General features: G+C 50.3%; 1 protein-coding gene and 1 pseudogene across 1 annotated transcript in view; one reads left to right on the top strand and one right to left on the bottom strand.

Moving 5' to 3' along the window:
- The window catches only part of JAKMIP3 (Janus kinase and microtubule interacting protein 3), a 130813-nt gene that overhangs the window by 76687 nt on the left and 33578 nt on the right, over positions 1–20548 (bottom strand).
- Positions 12709–13797, top strand: LOC118146443 (farnesyl pyrophosphate synthase pseudogene; annotated as a pseudogene).

Genomic DNA, 20548 nt, shown 5'->3' with positions numbered 1-20548 from the left:
TCCCTCCCACCCTGTGCCCGGAGGCTCAGCCCCTGACTGTCCCTCCCTCCCTGCGCCTGGCCTGCCAGCTCTCACTCGACCACCGCTGTGGAAAATCGAAGATGTGGTGAGACTAGTCACCCACAGACATCGGCCCTGAGACAGAGAATGTCGATGAGTCCAATTTACAGTTAAAGAATTAGAGGCAGGAACCCTGTCTTGGGTCATGTATCAGGTGACCCAGCTCTGCCTGACCCAAAGCCACCAGCCCATGTCCCTCACCCAGCACATGGTCAAGCTGCTGGCCGGGCTCTGGGTAGGGTACCCCTCATGCGTCACCCAGGTTAGGCCGGGCTCTGGGTCGGGTACCCCTCATGCGTCACCCAGGTTAGGCTGGGCTCTGGGTAGGGTACCCCTCATGCGTCACCCAGGTTAGGCTGGGCTCTGGGTAGGGTACCCCTCATGCGTCACCCAGGTTAGGTTTATCAGCATGCTCGAGGCACGGCATGGGGCCCCTTTCAGAGGCAGAGCAGACCCAGCACGTGCGAAGAACACGGTAAGTGCTGACCCAGGGTCAGTCCGGGGTCCAGCCAGATGTGCCAGGCCCCAAGGCCCAGGAGAGCCCCACACTCTGCTGCCCACAGTTACCATTGGTCCTGGAAAACAGCCTCAAACACAGACACAGCTCACGGGTCTTCCCCACAGACTAAGGACACCTGTGTCACCAGAGAAAGCCAGCAGCTCAGAGAAGGGCTGTCGGGCGAAGGTGGGGCCAGAGCCCATGCGGGATGTGGCCCCCGGAGGCAGAGACCGGGGGAACATGTGCAGCCACACAGGTGGACGCGCAGGAGACAGCGGGGCCAGGAGCAGCACCAGGTCCTGCGGAACGGGCCCAGAGCTGGAGCCACTGCCGGGCGTCCGGCCGAGGGCGATGGAAGGCGCTAGCCACTCTGAGCTTGTCTCTGTCCCGATGCTGGAGTCGGGGGAGGTGCCTGCAGCTCTGAGTAAAGCAGGGGCCCTCTCTCCCCTGGGCCACTCTTGGTGATCCTCGACAGCCCCACGGGTGGTGGGGTGGCCTCTGCGAGGAGAGAGCTGATCACAGAAGGACCAGACAGGCGGCAGCACGTGGGCCAGGCCTTCAGGACGGAGCCTTCCTCACCAGCCCTCCCTCGGTGGCCCGGCTTCAGTCTGCCTGGGCCAGATCCCCCACCCTGACTCAGGGAAAGACAAAACAGCCCCACCCGCTGGAGGTGCCTGGGCAGGCCTGGGGCACGGCCAGCTGAGGGATTTTCTTCCCGACCCTAAGACAGGCCCCACGTCTCACGTGGCCACACCCTGTCTCACAGGACGGCCCACCTTCCTCCTGCCTTCCTGTGGCACGGACCCCTCGGTTTGGGAACGGCGTCTCCGCGCATTCCCGGGAAGCAGCGCATCAGCGCACCACTGACCTGAGAAGCCTTCCTCGCCAAGAACGGCAGAATTCCACTTGGAGGCTGAAATCACGGAGGGCGGGGGGGGGGGGAGGCGGCGCGTGCGGTGGGGGGCACGTGCTCTGCCCAGGTGCTCTGCTGTAATCACAGCCATCAGCAAGATGAGCTGCTCTAAATCAAAGGGGGAAGGCTCGCCTGGGTGCGCTGACCACACACTTAGAAACAGTGATTTGCAGTAAGTGTGGAGACAGACAGACTCGGTAAGGACTCGGGTTAGAACCTTTGCTTCCAATGGTACATTTTCCAATGAAGTTGATTGATGCTGATCTTGTAGAAACCCCTAATCGTTTGCAGAAAACAGATTTAAAGTCTTCAGTAGTGGAATTTGGTGGGGAGGGAGGGAACAAAAAGATGCTTCAGATAAATAAAAGTGTCACCGAATCCGTCTGGCCTGCTACGGAGCCACGCCTGCCGGGGGAGTTATGATTTAAGGGGGACGGGGAATTCCTGCTCCCTCTCCCCAGCTCACGGTGCCCTGCTTCAAGGCAGACAGCCCTTTAGAGGTTGATTTTTAATTTTTCTTTTTGAGACAAAGTCTCACTGTGTCACCCAGCCTGGAGCGCAGTGGCGTGATCTCAGCTCACTGCAACCTCTGCCTCCCGGATTCAAGCGAGTCTCCTGTTGAGGCTCCTGAGTAGCTGGGATTACAGGCGCCTGCCGCCACGCCTGGCTGATTTTTGCATTTTTAGTATGGACGGGGTTTCAACATGTTGGCCAGGCTGATCTCAGGTGATCTGCCCGCCTCGGCCTCCCGAAGTGCTGGGACTATAGGCATGAGCCACCTTACCTGGCCAGGAGGTATTTTTTAAATGGCTCCCAAACCCAGCTGATGTAAGAATGCCCTGAGGAGGTTACCGAGTATGACCTGTCTCTCCAGCACTCTACCCGGCTCCTGATCATGACACCGGTGTAGCAAATCCAGCTCTGAGGGGAGTACTGCGGTAAAGGGCCCCCCTTCCTCACTGCAGACGCCCCTGGTGTGGCCGGAGGTCACGGGGAAGACCAGGCCCAGGACAGGAGAAGCGTGGTAGGAGGAGCCAGGAGAAAAGCAACCCCGCTAGGCCAGCCTCGCAGGGACACCTAGGAGGGCCCTTACAGGACGCCCACATTCTGGTCTGCACTGGCCACAACCATGATGCTGAAGATGCTTCCAGATGGAGAAGAGGCCGTTTCATCTCACAGCAGCCCACGGTCCTCAGAAAGCACCATGTGTGTCTTTCTGAAAAGCAACTTGGGATCATCCACAAAATCTCTGCATCGACTTCAATGGAGGGTTTACATCTTTGTCTACAAATGTCAAGACAGCAGCAGTTAGTCACCATAGAATCAACCCAGCACATTTCACTTTTTATTGACAGGTGATCTGGGCCGGGCACAGTGGCTCAGGCCTGTAACTCCAGCATGTTACGAGGCCAGCGCAGGAGGGTCGCTTGAACCCAGGAGTCTGAGAGCAGCCTGGCCAACAGAGGGAGACCCCACCTCTGCAATGAAAACACTAGGCAGGTGGGTGCCTGTGGTCCCAGCTCCTTGGGAGGCTGAGGCGGGAAGACGGCTTGAGCCTGGGACACCAAGGCTGCAGTGAGCTGTGACCGTGCCACTGCCCTCCCACCTGGGCAACACAGGAAGACTTTGTCTCCAGGGGAGGGAGGGAGGGGGGTAAGGAGGGAGGGGAGGAAGGAAGGAAGGGAGGGAGGGAGGGAGGGGAGGAAGGAAGGGAGGGAGGGAGGGAGGGAGGGAGGGAGGGGGGAAGGAAGGGAGGGAGGGAGGGAGGGGGGAAGGAAGGGAGGGAGGGGGGAGGGAGGGGGGAGGGGGGAGGAGGGAGGGAGGGAGGGAGGGGAGGAAGGAAGGGAGGGAGGGAGGAAGGAAGGAAGGAAGGAAGGAAGGAAGGGCAATCTCTGTGATTGGAAGCTCAGGTTCTAAATCACCTACACGTGCATTAAAATTCTGAATTTTCATTGAAGTGCCAAGACTATTTCTTAAAAAAAAAAAAAAAAAATCTAGTTTGAGATGATGGTTGATCACACGCAGTTGTAAGACAGAATGCAGAGACGTCCCATGTCCCCTCCACACTGCCCCCAACAAGAGCATCTGGGAACACAGTGGGACAGGATCGCAGCCAGGACGTGGACTGCAAAGCAGCTGAGGTTGGGGACAGTCCTCTCCCCACAGGTTCCCTTTCACTGTCAGATTCACCTTCCTCCTACCCCTCCCCCTGCATAAGCCAGGGAGGCCACCATCTTCTCACTTACAAAATTTTGTGATCTCAAGAATGTTACAGAAAAAAAGTCATACAGTAGGTGAAGGAGACCTCCCAGGATCAGTGTGATGCTTGTGGAGCAACACAGGTTACCAGGCACACCCACGGTTCACCCATCTCACTGCCGAGTGACGCCCATGGTTCACCCATCTCACTGCCGAGTGACACCCACACTTCACCCTTCTCACTGCCGAGTGACACCCACGGTTCACCCATCTCACTGCCGAGTGACACCCACACTTCACCCTTCTCACCGCCGAGTGACACCCACGGTTCACCCATCTCACCACCGAGTGACGCCCACGGTTCACCCATCTCACTGCCGAGTGACACCCACACTTCACCCTTCTCACCGCCGAGTGACACCCACGGTTCACCCATCTCACCGCCGAGTGACGCCCACGGTTCACCCATCTCACCGCCGAGTGACGCCCACGGTTCACCCATCTCACCGCCGAGTGACGCCCACGGTTCACCCATCTCACCGCCGAGTGACACCCACACTTCACCCATCTCACCGCCGAGTGACGCCCACATTTCACCCTTCTCATGGCCAAGTGACGCCCACACTTCACCTTTCTCACTGCCGAGTGACACCCATACTTCACCCTTCTCACCGCCCAGTGACACCCACACTTCACCCTTCTCACCGCCCAGTGACACCCACACTTCACCCTTCTCATGGCCGAGTGACGCCCACACTTCACCTTTCTCACTGCCGAGTGACACCCATACTTCACCCTTCTCACCGCCCAGTGACACCCACACTTCACCCTTCTCATGGCCGAGTGACGCCCACACTTCACCCTTCTCACCGCCCAGTGACGCCCACACTTCACCCTTCTCACCGCCCAGTGACACCCACACTTCACCCATCTCACCGCCGAGTGACGCCCACACTTCAGCCTTCTCACCGCCGAGTGACGCCCACACTTCACCCTTCTCACTGCCGAGTGACGCCCACACTTGACCCTTCTCACTGCTGAGTGTGACTCACATGTGGCTGCATCACAGTTTCTTCCTCCACTCATCCACTGGAGGAACCTGGCACTGAGCCATTTCTGGGTGTTTCTTTGGCTGGGTAGTTTCCAGAGGTGCCTTGGCTCCCATCAGCTGTGCATCAGCGACCCGGCTCCGTCACCCTCGCCTGCATCTGGAGATGTGCCATTTCTAATGTTACCGCTCTCCTAGGTGAGCTCGCAGCCCCCATGGCTTCTGTTTGTGTTTCTCCGGCCCCTCACTGGGGGTCCCTCGTGCACCTGGCCATCTGCACATGCACATCAGGACATGCCTGCTGTGAGGCTGCTGCCGTCCTGGCTCTTGGGGATGGCTTATCTGTGCCCTGCTGGCCCCGGGTAGCTGGCTTCTCCACCTCTGTGTCTGGAACATCCCAGGCAAAAAGAAAACCCAGGGACGTCACCAGGCGTCATCCTGGGGTCCGAGGCCCCTGGCCAGCTGCTTTCTCCAGCCCACCTTTCGCAGTCTTCTTACATTGGTTTCTTATTTCATGTCCAGGGTCTTGATTGTATTAATGGAGGAGCTGGTAAAACTGTGTCCCCACCACCTTCCCAGAGGCAGAAAGCCAGCCACATCTTTTTAAAAACATATCACAGCCAGGTTCAAAGCCACAACTCTTCATCAAGGACAAAAACCTTGCATCTGTATTTCCCATTATCATTTCAGTTATATAACAAGTGTGAGTGAAAATCTGCCAGTGCACTGCTTGGGCTGAAGCCACACGCTACCCTAGCCAAGTACAGCAAGCACCACCCAGTGTTGGGGGAATAGCCACCAGCTCCGGGGCTCGGAGGCGTGGCCACCTTCAAGCGAGACACGCACGGTATGTATGGGCCACGTTCCGTGTGGCTGTAAGTCTGCCTGGGTTGTTACTGGGAGGAAGGCTTAGGTCACATTCATACCTGGAAGTCCCTTTTGAGATATAAGAATTAGCAGCAACGATCACTCTATAAAATAAACCCCTGAGCGTGTGAGTGTTTTGAAAATATCAGACCAAAAAACAAAAACGGTCTACAGACAGCTTAGCTCCTGCCTGGACAGACTGTCCACTGACCCCGGCACTTCTGGAACAGGAAGGAATATGAGGATCACCTGGCCAGATCCCCAGCTCTTTGGGTAAGGGAACCAGGATCCAGACGAGGACCCCCAAGACCACAGCACTGATTCCCAAGAGCTCTGGAGCCCAGCTGCTCTCCCCACGGCAGCGTAACACATAGGCTGGTGGGTTCCCCCGTGGATGGAAGCTTGAGCTGTAATACTCAGGGCACTGGGCAGGGCACCAAGACAGGCACTGTCTCTGTGGTGAGCCACTCCAGCCCTCATCTTGAAGGCAAGCCTCGCAGAGAACGCTCTTCCCAAACAACTGAGCAGTGTCCCACAACACAGCTCAAAAACATCTCTCAAGAGGAGAGAACACCCAGGAGGAGGATCGTGGTGCGTGTGGAGTCTCGCATCACGAACTTCTCCATCCAGAACGACTGCAGGAATAAATCAGGAAAGCCGTGAGGACCCACAGACCCGCTGAAGGAAGCGGATGGCTCCTGCAGGACCTGGGAGACACCCCAAACACTGTGAGTGCCCAAGCTGTGGAAGTGGGAAAGGGGGACCGAACACACGCCCCAACTGGGGAACCTGAAGGTCTAGATCACGGGAGAAGATTCTGACCTTACCTGGAGCTGAGTCAACTCAGAGAGCTGAGTGAAATACAGGGACAGAGGAAGCCACGGGAAAAGCCCTGTGGGCTCTCTGGGTCCCCTAGGGAGCCATTTCTGCCTTACCTCACAGGGGTCCTTGGGGACGGCAGCCAGAGCCACTGGAGAAAGGGCACAGGGAGAAGGAAACCTCTGCCTGAACTCTGTAACAATTCCAACCTAAGGAAAAACTTCCTGCCGGAACTCAGGGAGGGTGTGAATCCAGTATACAGACTCCACAGCGGGAGGAAGGACGGAAGCCCTACTTTCGCAGCTGAGAGGCAGGTAGCCTGGGGCAAGTTCTCTGCCCTGCTCGTCCACTGCCTGGAAACAGACTCAGGGCTGCTGGGGGGTGGGCATGGTGGGAGTGAGACCAGCCCTTTGGGTTGTGTGGGAGCTGGGTGAGGCCTGTGCTGCCAGCTTTCCCCCATTTCCTTGACAACCTGCATGACTCAGTAGAGGCAGCCGTAATCCTCCTAGATACACGACTCCGTTAACCTGGAATGTCACCCCCATGCCCCACAGCAGCCACAGCAAGACCCACCCAAGAGAGTCTGAGCTCAGACACCGGCCCCGCCCCCACCTGATGGGCCTTCCCTATCCACCCTGGTAGCTGAACACAAAGGGCATATACTCTTGGGAGTTTAAGGCCCCACTCACCACAGGTTCCTCTCCATGCTAATAGATGATGCTGTTTGGAAAGCACCACCTCCCAGCAGGAGGCCAAGTAGTAAAATAAAAGAGCACTGGCCCACCAAAGCCAAGTCCACTGCACCCCTGCCACCTCCACTGGAACAGGTGCTGGTATCCACAGCTGAGAGACCCACAGATGGCTCCCGTCACAGGGCTTCATGCAGACAACCCCCATACCAGCCTGGAGCCTCGTAGACGTGCTGGGTGGCTAGACCCAGAAGAGAGATAACAATCACTACAGCTCAGCTCTTGGGAAGCCGCATCCATAGGAAAAGGGTGAGGGCACTACATCAGGGGGACACCCCATGGGACAAAAAAGTCTGAACAACAGCCTTCAGCCCTAAACCTTCCATCTGACAGAACCTACCGAAATGAGAGGGAACCAAATCACCAACTCTGGTAATATGACAAAACCAGGTTCTTTAACAACCCAAAAGAATCACACTAGTTCACCAATGATGGATCCAAACCAAGCAGAAATCCCTGATTTACCTAAAAAAAAAAACACCTCAGAAGGTCAATCAAGGGGGCACCAGAGAAAGGCAAAGTCCAATTTAAGGAAATAGAAAAAATGATACAAGTCAGGAGTTGGAGATCAGCCTGGGCAATATGGTGAACCTTATGTGAACCCCATGGTGAACCCACTAAAAATACAAACTTAACTAGGCATGGTGGTGGGTGCCTATAGTTCCAACTACTTGGGAGGCCCAGGCAAGAGAATTGCTTGAACCTGGGAGGCAGAGGCTGCAGTGAGCTGAGGTCACACCACTGCACTCCAGCCTGGGTGACAGAGTGAGACTCCATCTAAGAAAAAGAATGATACAAGAAATGAGAGAAGAAATCTTCAGTGAACTAGATAGCATAACTTCAGGACACAATGGACATACTTACAGAAATGCAAAATGCTCTGGAAAGTCTCAGCAATAAAATCAAGCAGAAGAAAGAACGTCAGAGCTTCAAGACAAGGTTTTTTTCTTTTTTTTGAGACGGAGTTTCGCTCGTTTCCCAGGCTGGAGTGCAATGGCGCGATCTCGGCTCACCGCAACCTCCGCCTCCTGGGTTCAGGCAATTCTCCTGCCTCAGCCTCCCGAGTAGCTGGGATTACAGGCATGCACCACCATGCCCAGCTAATTTTTTGTATTTTTAGTAGACAGGGTTTCACCATGTTGACCAGGATGGTCTCGATCTCTCAACCTCGTGATCCACCCGCCTCGGCCTCCCAAAGTGCTGGGATTACACAAGGTTTTCTAATTAACTCAATGCATCAAAGACGAAGAACAAATAATTAGGAAATATGAACAAAGCCTCCAAGGAGTCTGGGATTATGTTAAACATAATGCATAATTTGCATAATGAAAGCAAATATGAGAACAATGAACAATCAGCATTCTCAAGGAAGACGAGAAATCTGAAAGTTTGGAAAACATATTTGGGGGACCAATCAAGGAAAACTTCCCCAGCCTTGCTAGAGACCTAGACATCCAAATACAAGAAGCTCAAAGAACACCTGGGAAATCCATCCCCAAAAGATCATCACCTCGGCACAGTGTCATCGGGTTATCCAAAGATGAACGAAAGAGTTTTAAGAGCTGTGAGGCAAAAAGCACCAGATAACCTATATAGGAAAACCTACCAGATTAACAGCAGATTTCTCAGCAGAAACCCTACAAGCTAGAAGAGACTGGGGCCCTATCTTCAGCCTCCTTAAAAAAAAAAAAATAAACAATTACCAGCCAAGAATTTTGTATCTAGTGAAACTAAACTTCATAAATGAAGGAAAGATACAGTCTTTTCCTGACAAATGCTGAGAGAATTTGCCACTACCAAGCCAGAGCTACAATAACTGCTAAAAAGAAGCTCTAAATCTTGAAACAAACCCTGGAAAGACATCAAAACAGAACCTCTCTAAAGCATAGATCTCACAGGACCTAAAAAACAAAAATACAATTTTTAAAAAAAGCCAAGGTATACAAGCAACAAATAGCATGATGAATGGAATAGTACCTGGCATCTCAATACTGATGTTGAACATAAATGACCTAAATGCTCCACTTAAAAGATACAGACTCGCAAAGTGGGTAAGAATTCGCCAACCAAGTCTCTGCTGTCTTCAAGAGACTCACCTAAGTAAAGGGGTGGAAAAAGACATTCCAGGCAAATGGACACCGAAAGTGAGCAGGAGTAGCTATTCTTATATCAGACAAAGAAAACTTTAAAGCAACAGCAATTTAAAAAGGCAAAGAAGGACAGTATACAATGATAAAAGGCCTTGTCCAGCAGGAAAGTATCATAATCCTAAATATATGCACCTAACACTGGAGTTTCCAAATTTATAAAACAATTATAACTAGACCTAAGAAATGAAATAGACAGCAACACAATAATAGTGGGATCTCCAATACTCCACTGACAGCACTAGACAGGTCATTAAGACAGAAAGTCAACAAAGAAACAATGGACTTGCCAGGCGCGGTGGCTCACGCCTGTAATCCCAGCACTTTGGGAGGCCGAGGCGGGTGGATCACGAGGTCGAGAGATCAAGACCATCCTGGTCAACAAGGTGAAACCCGTCTCTACTAAAAATACAAAAAATTAGCTGGGCATGGTGGCGCGTGCCTGTAGTCCCAGCTACTCAGGAGGCTGAGGCAGGAGAATTGCCTGAACCCAGGAGGCGGAGGTTGCGGTGAGCCGAGATCACGCCATTGCACTCCAGCCTGGGTAACAAGAGCAAAACTCCGTCTCAAAAAAAAAAGAAACAACGGACTTAAACTATATCCTGGAACAAATGGACTTAATGGATATTTACAGAACATTCTACCCAACAACTACAGAACATACATTCTATTCAATAGCATATGGAACTTTCTCCAAGATAGATTATATGATAGGCCACAAAACAAGCCTCGATAAATTTAAGAAAACTAAAATTATATCAAGCACTCTCTTAGACCAACACCGTAAGTTTATGTGAGTCTTTATGTGTTAGGTGAGTCTCTTGAAGACAGCAGACACTTGGTTGGCGAATTCTGACCCATTTTGCAAGTCTGTACCTTTCAAGTGGAGCAACCGTGCAAATACATGGAAGCTAAATACCCTGTTCGGGTGATCGCTGCGTCAACAATGAAATCAAGATTAAAATTTAAAAATTCTTTGAACTGAACAACAACCGTGACCTGTAAAAGCCTCTGGGATACAGCAAGGGCAGCGTAAGAGGAAATTCATAGCTCTAAACACCTACATCAAGAAGCCTCCAAGAGCACAAGCACTCTAAGGTCACACTTCAAGGAGCCGGCAAACAAGAACAAACCCAACCCAAACCCAGAAGAAGAAAGGAAATAACCAAGATCAGAGCAGGACTAAATGAAATGGAAACAGACAAAAAAATACAGAAGATAAACGAAACGAAAAGCCAGTTCTTTTCATGGATTGAAAAGAATCGACTGATACCCCATTAGCAAGATTAACCAAGAAAAGAATAGAGAAAATTTAAATAAGCTCAACTAGAAATGAAATGGATTACCATTGACATAACAGAGATACAAACGGTCATTCAAGGCTGCTATAAACACCCTTAGAGCAAACACTAGAAAAAGCTGGTGGAGATGGATACATTCCTGGAAAGACACAACCCTGCTAACTTAAATTAGGAGGAACTACATACTCTGAACAGACTACTAACAAGCAGTGAGACTGAAATGGTAATAATAGAATTACCAATCAAAAAAAAAAAAAATCCAGGACCAGATGGATTCACAGCTGAATTCTACCAGACATTCAAAGAAGAATTGGTACCAATCCTATTGACGCTAGACCACAAGACCACAAGATAGAGAAAGAGACAACCCTCTCTAAATCATTTTATGAAGCCAGTATCACCCTAATATACCAAAACCGGGAAAGGACATAACCAAAAAAGAAAAGTACAGACCAATATCCTTGATGAACATAGATGCTAAGATCCTTAACAAAATACTAGCTAATGGAATCCAACAGTGTATTAAAAAGATAATCCACCATGATTAAGTAGGTTCATACCAGGGATGCAGGGACAGTTTAACATACATAGGTCAGTAAAGGTGATACAACACATAAACAGAATTAAAAACAAAAATGACATGATCATCTCAATAGATGCAGAAAAAGCATTTGACAAAATCCAGCAACCCTTTATAATTAAAACTCTCAGAAAAATCGGCTACAAGGGACATAACTCAATGTAATGAAAGCCACCTATGACAAACCCACAACCAACATAAGGCTGATTGGGGAAAAGCTGGAAGCATTCCCTCTGAGAACCAGAACAAGACAAGGATGCCCACTCTCACACTCCTCTTCAATGTCGTACTGGAAGTCCTAGCCAGAGCAATCAGTCAATAGAAAGAAAGAGCATCCAAATCAGCACAGAGGAAGTCAGACTGTCACCGTTGTGATGATATGACTGTTTATCTGGAAAACCCTAAAGACTCCTCCAAAAAGTTCCTGCTACTGATCACAGAACTCAGCAAAGATTCCACATACAAAACTAATATACACAAATCAGTGGCTGACCTATACACCAACAGCAAAAAGCTGAGAATAAAATCAGGACTTAACCCCTTTTATAACAGCTGGAAAAAAAAAACAACTTAGGAATATACCCAACCAAAGAGGCGAAAGACCTTTACAAGAAAAACTATAAAATATTCCCCAAAGAAATTACAGACGACACAAATAAGTGGGAGTTCATCCCGTGCTCACGGATGCATAGAATACTGTGAAAATGCCCATGCTGCCAAAAGCAATCTACAAATTCAATGCAATTCCCATCAAAATATCACCAGCATTCTTCACGGAACTAGGAAAAAAAATCCTAAAATTCACATGGTATCAAAAAGCCCACATGGCCAAAGCAAGACTAAGCAAAAAGAACAAATCTGAAAGAATCACTTTACCTGATTCCAAACTATATTTTAAGGCCACAGTCACCAAAACTGCATGGTATTAGTATAAAAACAGACAGACCAATGGAACAGAATAGAGAACTTTGGGTTCAAATAAACCCAAATACTTACAGCCAACGGGTGTTTGACAAAGCAAACAAAGCAAAGGGGGGAAAGGAAACCCTTTTCAACAAACGGTGCTGGGGTAACTGGCTAACCACATGCAGGAGAATGAAACTGGATTCTCGTCTCTCACCTTATACAAAAATCCACTCAAGATGGATTAAGGACTTAAATCTAAGACCTGAAACTTTAAAAATTCTAGTAAATAGTATCAGAAAAACCCTTCTAGACATGGGCTTAGGCAAGAATTCATGACCAAGAACCCAAAAACAAATGCAATGAAAACAAAGATAAGTAGCTGGGACTTAATGAAAGAGCTTTTGCACATCGAAAGAACAGTCAGTAAACAGACAACCCAGAGAATGGGAGAGAAATCTTCACAATCTACACATCTGTCAAAGAACTAACATCCAGAATCTACAATGAGCTCAAACAAATTAGCAAGAAAATAATCAAATAATCCCATCAAAGATGGCCTAAGAACATGAACAGACAATTCTCAAAAGAAGATACACAGACCAAGCAGGAACCCGCATCCAGGAACAGAGCCCTTTGCTCCTCCCTCAGAATGAATGGAGACCAGAAATCAGATGTTTATGCCCAAGAAAAGCAGGATTTCGTTCAGCACTTCTCCCAGATCGTTAGGGTGCTGACTGAGGATGAGATGGGGCACCCAGAGACAGGAGATGCTATCGTTCGGCTCAAGGAGGTCCTGGAGTACAACGCCATTGGAGGCAAGTATCACCGGGGTTTGACGGTGCTCGTAGCGTTCCGGGAGCTGATGGAGCCAAGGAAACAGGATGCTGATAGTCTCCAGCGGGCCCTGACTGTGGGCTGGCATGTGGAACTGCTGCAAGCTTTCTTCCTGGTGACAGATGACACCATGGATTCATCCCTCACCCGCCGGGGACAGATCTGCTGGTATCAGAAGCCAGGTGTGGGTCTGGATGCCATCAATGATGCTATCCTTCTGAAAGCATGTGTCTACCACCTGCTGAAGCTCTACTGCCGGAGCAGGCCTATCACCTGAACCTGATCGAGCTCTTCCTGCAGAGTTCCTATCAGACTGAGATTGGGCAGACCCTGGACCTCATCACAGCCCCTCAGGACAATGTGGATCTCGGCAGATTCACTGAAAAGAGGTACAAATCCATTGTCAAGTACAAGACGGCTTTCTACTCCTTCTACCTTCCTGTAGCTGCAGCCATGTACACGGCAGGAATTGATGGCGAGAAGGAGCATGCCAATGCCAAGAAGATCCTGCTGGAGATGGGAGAGTTCTTTCAGATTCAGGATGATTACCCGGACCTCTTTGGGGACCCCAGTGTGACTGGCAACGTTGGCACTGACATGCAGGACCACAAATGCAGCTGGCTGGTGGTCCAGGGTCTGCGACGGTCCACTCCGGAACAGCACCAGATCCTGAAGGAAAATTACGGCAGAAGGAGGCTGAGAAGGTGGCCAGAGTGAAGGCATTATAGGAGGAGCTGGATGTGCCGGCCGTGTTCTCGAAGTATGAGGAAGACAGTTACAACCACATTACGGCTCTCATTGAACAGTACGCAGTGCCCCTGCCCCCAGCTATCTTTCTGGGGCTTGTGCACAAAATCTACAAGCGGAAAAAGTGACCTAGGGACTGCAATGGCGGAGAGGAGGCTCTCAATAAATAAATAATTGTGTTAAAAAAAAAAGATACACAAATGGCCAATAAACATATGAAAAAATGCTCAACATCACTAATGACCAGGGAAATGCAGATCAAAACCACAATGTGATACCCCCTCACTTCTGCAAAAATAGCCATAATCAAAAAATCGAAAAACAATAGATGTTGGCGTGGATGCAGTGAACCGGGAACACTTCTACACTGCTGGTGGGAACGTGAACTGGTACAACCACTATAAAAAACAGTGTGGAGATTCCTTAAAGAACTATCAGTAGAACCACCGTGTGATCCAGCAGTCCCACTACTAGGTAGCTACGTGGGGGAAAAGCAGTCACTGTACGAAAAAGACACTTGCACACGCATGTTTATAGCAGCACAGTTTGCAATTGAAAAATGTGGAACCGGCCGGGTGTGGTGGCTCACACCTGTAATCCCAGCACTTTGGGAGGCCGAGGCGGGTGGATCACAAGGTCAAGAGATCGAGACCATCCTGGTCAACATGGTGAAACCCCGTCTCTACTAAAAATACAAAAAATTAGCTGGGCATGGTGGTGCGTGCCTGTAATCCCAGCTACTCGGGAGGCTGAGGCAGGAGAATTGCCTGAACCCAGGAGGCGGAGGTTGCGGTGAGCCGAGATTGTGCCATTGCACTCCAGCCTGGGCAACGAGAGCGAAACTCTGTCTCAAAAAAAAGAAAAAAGAAAAGAAAAGAAAAATAAAAATGTGGAACCAACTCAAATGGCCATCAATCAATGAGTGGATAAAGAAACTGTAAGACACACACACACACACACACATACACACACATGCTGGAATACTACTCAGCCATAAAAAGGAATGAATTAATGGCATTCACAGCGACCTGGATGAGACTGGAGGCTATAACTCCAAATGAAGTAAAGGTATGTTCTCACTCATACGTGGGAGCTAAGCTACCAGGACGCAAAGGCATAAGAATGAGCCGATGGACTCTGGGGACTCAGGGAAAGGGTGGGAGGAGGGTGAGGGTAAAAGACCACCAATTGGGTGCTCGTACACTGCTTGGATGACGGATGCACCAAAATCTCACAAATCACCACTGAAGAACTTACTCATGTAACCGACCACCACCTGTCCCCAGTAACCTATGGAAATAAAAAACTTTAAAAATAATAATTTTAAAACATATTTAAAGGGAAGCAAAAAATAATTTAACCCCCTACCCCAAAACATACAATTCCCCATATCTGCCATCTAATCAAGGATTACTAGGTTGGATTTGGTCAATGGGACACACACACACACACACACACACACAATTAAATTAAAAAAATGCCAAAGATGCAATAAGCGGAGACCTGGGACTCACAATGAGGAGGCTAAACCTGACCCACAGAGACAGAGATAGGATACAGATGCCAGAAAACAGCAAGCATAAATAGAACCCCGACATACAAGAGAGCAGAGGAAGACAGTGGCCGGTTAAGAATAGACAGGGGATCCGGGTGCGGTGGCTCAAGCCTGTAATCCCAGCACTTTGGGAGGCCGAGGTGGGTGGATCACGAGGTCAAGAGATTGAGACCATCCTGGTCAACGTGGTGAAACCCCGTCTCTACTAAAAATACAAAAAATTAGCTGGGCACGGTGGCGCATGCCTGTAATCCCAGCTACTCAGGAGGCTGAGGCACGAGAATTGCCTGAACCCAGGAGGCGGAGGTTGCGGTGAGCTGAGATCGCGCCATTGCATTCCAGCCTGGGTAACAAGAGCGAAACTCCGTCTCAAAAAAAAAAAAAAAAAGAATAGACACAGGAATATTTTAAAAGACCCAAATCAATGAGGCCGATCAGGACTGCCCTGCAGGGAAGTAGCATGTGGTTCTCTGCGCACTGCTGCCCCTGTGCCTCAGGAAAGGGTCACGTCTCCCCCAGAGTCCTCGGAAAGGCCAGTCGGCTCAGCAGAACCACAAACCAGGGGGACTTGCTCACCTCTGCAGCAGCTTGACCTGTGAAGAACAAGGAGCCAAAAATAACAGAGGCAGCCGTGAAGATGAAGGCAGAACTGAAGGCCTCGCGCCACCCAGATCCGGGCCTCTCCGAGGGTACTTAGTGAAGAGGGGGCACTGGGATCAGAACAGACGAGACTCGGAGGAATCACTGCGGGGCTGAGGAACCGACCTGCCCGTGAGCAGGCGCTGGTCTGTGCGGCAGGCGGCCGCGCCAGGCAATGGGCAAAGGTGGTCTTTGTTCTCAGCGGTGCTGAGTTAACCGGACATTCACACAGAAAAATATAACTTGCTCCTACCATAGACAAAAAATCCTTTTCCAGTGGATTGTAGTTCACAATGTGAAGGTAAAACAATCCTCTCATGGAAGCAAGCACAGGAGAAATACATCCTGGGTGTATAAACAAGTGTGAGCTCATACAGAAAATGGTTTTTGACAAGGGGACTAAGGCTACTCAGTGCGGACGATAGTCTTCTCAATAAATGATGTTGGGAAAGCTGGATGTCCACACCCAAAGAATGAAGCCAGGTCCTTACCTTGTGCCCGTGCAAGTTAACTTAAAATGACCAAAGACCTAAATATAAGACCTTCAAGAACAAAACCCTAGGGAAAAAATGAAGGCAAAAGCTTCATGACATTTTAGATTTGGGATGATCTCTTGAATATGACATCGGTGCACAGACAGTAAGAGTAAAAGTAGATAAAGTGTACTACGGCAAAATCGAAAGCTTTTGTGCGTCCCCGGGCGTAATCAGCAGACGGAAGCACAACCTGTGGATGGGAGAAAGTATCTGCAAGTCATGTCCGACAAGGGGTTCATGCTCAGGGTGTACAGAGAATTACCATGACTTGGCCAGGCATGGTGGCTCTTGCCTGTAATTCCAGCACTTTGGGAGGCCGAGGCAGGCAGATTGCTGGAGGTCAGCAGTTCGAGACCACCCTGGCCAACATGGTGAAACCCTGCAGTCACTACTAGAAATACATAAAAAATAGCTGGGTGTGGTGCCAGCTGAGATAGAATCGCTTGAATCTGGGAGGCAGAGGTTGTAGTGAGTTGAGATCGCACCACTGCACTCCAGCCCAGGCAACAGAGAGAGACTCCATCTCAAAAAAAAAAAAAAAAAGAAAATCTATAACTTGATAGCAAGCAAATAATCTGATCTTAAAACTGGGAAAGGATTTGAATACACATTTCTCCAAAGAAGATAAACAAATGGCCGATAAGCACATACAAAGGAGTTCAACATCAGATTGTCAGAAAGTGCAAATCGAAGCCACCGTGCAATGCCACCTCACACCCATTAGGGTGGCTATGGACAAAATCAAGACATGCCAAGTATGAGTAAGGGTGTGCAGAAACTGGACCATGCCACACCGCTGGCAGACACGTCAAACGGTGCAGCCACTGTGGGAAGCAGTATGACGGCCCCTCAAATCTTTTTGAGTGGAGGTCTCGCATGTCACCCAGGCTGGAGTGTGGTGGTGATCACAGCTCGCCACAGCCTCCAACTTGTGGGCTCAAGCAATTCTCCTGCTTCAGCCTCCTAAGTAGCTGGGATTACAGGTGTGAGCCACGAAGCCGCCTCAAAATATTAAAAACAGAATTGAAAGCAGGGTCTGGAAGAGACATTTGGCCACCCATGTTTACAGCAACGGTATTCGCCGTGGCCTGGAGGCAGATGCCACCCGAGTGTCCTTTGACAGGGGAATGGATAAGCAAGATGTGGGCTACACAGACGGAACCCGACTCAGCCGTAAGAAGGGAGAAAATGCTGAGATGTGCCACAGCATGGAGGCAGGAGGTCTTTGGAGCAAACTCGTAGAAACAGAAAACCGAAGGCGGCTGCCAGGGGCTGCAGGAGGGTAAGTGAGGACTTGCTAAACAGGTCCTGGGGACAGAGCTTCCGTTTTAAAGATGAAAACGTTCTGGACAATGTGAATATACTTGACGTTTCTGAAGTGTGCACTTAAAAATGGCTAAGATGGTGAAAACGACGTCATGTCTATCTTACCACAGCGAAAAGTGAAATTTTAAAAACTGGTGGCATATTCGTGTTCTGTGTCACAGCCTTTATTCTTTCATACAGAAATAGCGCCAACCCTCCTGGCTTGTTTCCATCATGGTAACCCTGGAGCCAACTGCTGGCATGTGTATTTAAATAAACAACTTTCAATCCTCAAGAAAACAAAAAAAACACGCGTGCACTCAGTGCTCCGGTGGAATTCCACTATCAACCAGTGTGCACGAGGCAACACCCAGCCAGGACAGTCGGGCCGGCGCCTGGAGTTAGCCCATTCCAGGCTTAGAGAAAGCAGCAAGACCCCGCAAGAGGACCGTCTATGTGGGGAACTGTATGCAATTTGTCACTGCAGCCAGAGAAAACAAATGCAGATCCGACTGACAGAAGCGGGGCTGCCGGGGCCCACAGACCCCAGGGCTGTGGGGCTGAGCTCGGTCCACTTCCAGGCTGGGCCTCCACATTGCGGGGGCCATCGTAAGCCAGGCCCAGCCCTCCCCTGCCTCGGCATCTTGCTGTGGGGACTCCCAGAAGCTGCAGGTGCCAGGGGAGAGAGTGAGGGCTCAGGAGTGGGCATTTGGGTCACTCCCACGCGCAGCTTACCTGCTTTGGGGCCACGCAGCCCTGCACCTGCCGAATGCCACGGCCTGTGCAGTCAGACCACACGGGCTCGGGACACGCGGCTGAGGGCTCACGGCAGCCACGGCCAATCATCCAGCACCTCCTAGGCCCGGCAGCCAGCACAGCAGCAGCAGCGACAGAAAAGAACGCCATCGGGGAGGTTCTGGCTGCCAGGCCAAGGGAGCAACTTAAAACGGGCCTGGGGGGAAAACGGCAAACTCTGTTTCAGACAGAAAAATAATTCTCTAGTCTAAATAATGCAGTTTTACCCATCTGGAAAAGAAACCCCAAAACCTCAGAGTGGCTACATGATTGAAGAACAGCTGCTCCAGACACAGGCCCCGCGGCAGAGAAGGTCCTTGTGCTCAGCGGGAAAGGGGGGTGTTACGTGCAGGTAACGGGCCACTGGGCTGCTGATGGTGAGGAAAAATAAATCCGTGGATTGTTACCCTTCTACCTTAAAACTCTAAATAAAGGGAATTAAAGCTGAAAAAACCCCAAAGCATTGAAACCCACTGGGTAAAAGGAACAATGAGCGTTTTTCAAATCTCTGGAGAGGCCTTTCTAGGCTTAAATAAGATAAAAGGAATTTACAAAAGGGAAAAAGAAATCAGTCGATCCCAGCAATGAAATCCTCACATACGTTCATTACAAACGTGTGATGCAGCTGAGGCCAGAAACCAGTCCAAATAATACGGGCCGTCAGTACAACAAAAGTATCTTTACTGTATCAGGCGGCTGTGAGATTTAATAACGGACACTACGATCTCTCCAGACAAACAGGTGACTATCAAAAGAGGTAATTTACAGGCAAGGTAACAAAAACGTTTTTCAAAACACAAAAGGCCGGGCAAGGTGGCTCACGCCTGTCATCCCAGCACTTCTGGAGGCAGAGACGGGCAGATCACCTGAGACCAGGAGTTTGAGACCAGCCTGGCGAACGTGGCTGTCTCTACTAAAAGTACAAAAAATCAGCGGGACATGGTGGCAGGCACCTGCAATCCCAGCTAGTCGGGAGGCTGAGACAGAACTGCTTGAACCCGGGAGGTGGAGGTTGCAGTGAGCTGAGACTGTGCCGCTGCACTCCAGCTGGGGCAACAAGAGTGAACTTCTGTCTAAAACAAACCCACCAGAAAACCACCTCCGCTTAAGATGCAGAAAATCACAAGAGAATGTCACTCCCATCCTGGAAACAGATAAAGCCACCTCATCTACAGAATTGTGTCTTTCCCGGAGCCCACCGATGAGCTCCAGGGCCCCGAGGGGCTGAATTCCAAATGGAGACAAACCTTCAGATGGCCCAGGTTCCCCATGACTGGCCGGGCACAGGAGACAGTGGGTGAGGACTCTTTAGGCCCCCCAAGGCCTGGTGCAGCCTTTAGAAGAACTGGGACCAAGTTTCCAGACAGGGGACGACACCAGGAACTCACAGAAAAGACTGAGAGGGCAGAAGACAGGAAGTGGCCCCGGTGCAGGCACAGGCACCCCTTCCTAGAACCCTGTCATTCACAGCCATAGCCCCAAGCCACTGGGGTAAGCGCAGCAAACCCTCTCCCCAGGTCACCGGGAGGGGAGGAAGCAGAGGCCTCCTTCTTCCTGTTTTACTCCTTCTAGGCTAAGCGTGGAAGCAAAATCCTTTTGTCCCGAGTGGGGAGAGGAAGCCGTCTGGGCAGAAGGCGGCTGCCGCCACTGGGGAAAGAACAGAAAACTCTCATGCGCTGGGTGGAGGCGGAAGGTGGACCAGCTGCCCGAAGACAGTGCAGCTGCCTTCACACCATCAGACCCGGGGCCACTGCAGGCCGGTCTTCCCACTGTCAGACCCAGGGCCACCACAGGCCAGTCATCCACCCCAGGTGTAAACCCAAGAGAACAGAAACACAGGGCCACACAAAACCACACACACAGGAACATTCACAGCAGCACAATTCACAATTGCCAAAAAGTGGAAACGACCCAAATGTCAGTCAGCTTGCGAACTGATAAACAAACGTGGACTGGCCACACAATTGGGTATTATTCCAGCCACAGAAAGGAATGAAATCCTGACGCATGCGACGACATGGATGAACTCGGAAAACCTCACACTAAGCG

This window comes from Callithrix jacchus, chromosome 12, assembly GCF_049354715.1.
Source record: "Callithrix jacchus isolate 240 chromosome 12, calJac240_pri, whole genome shotgun sequence".
Lineage (NCBI taxonomy): Eukaryota > Metazoa > Chordata > Mammalia > Primates > Cebidae > Callithrix > Callithrix jacchus.
Note: the sequence above shows the minus strand (reverse complement) of the source record. Positions and strands in the feature narration are given on the sequence as shown.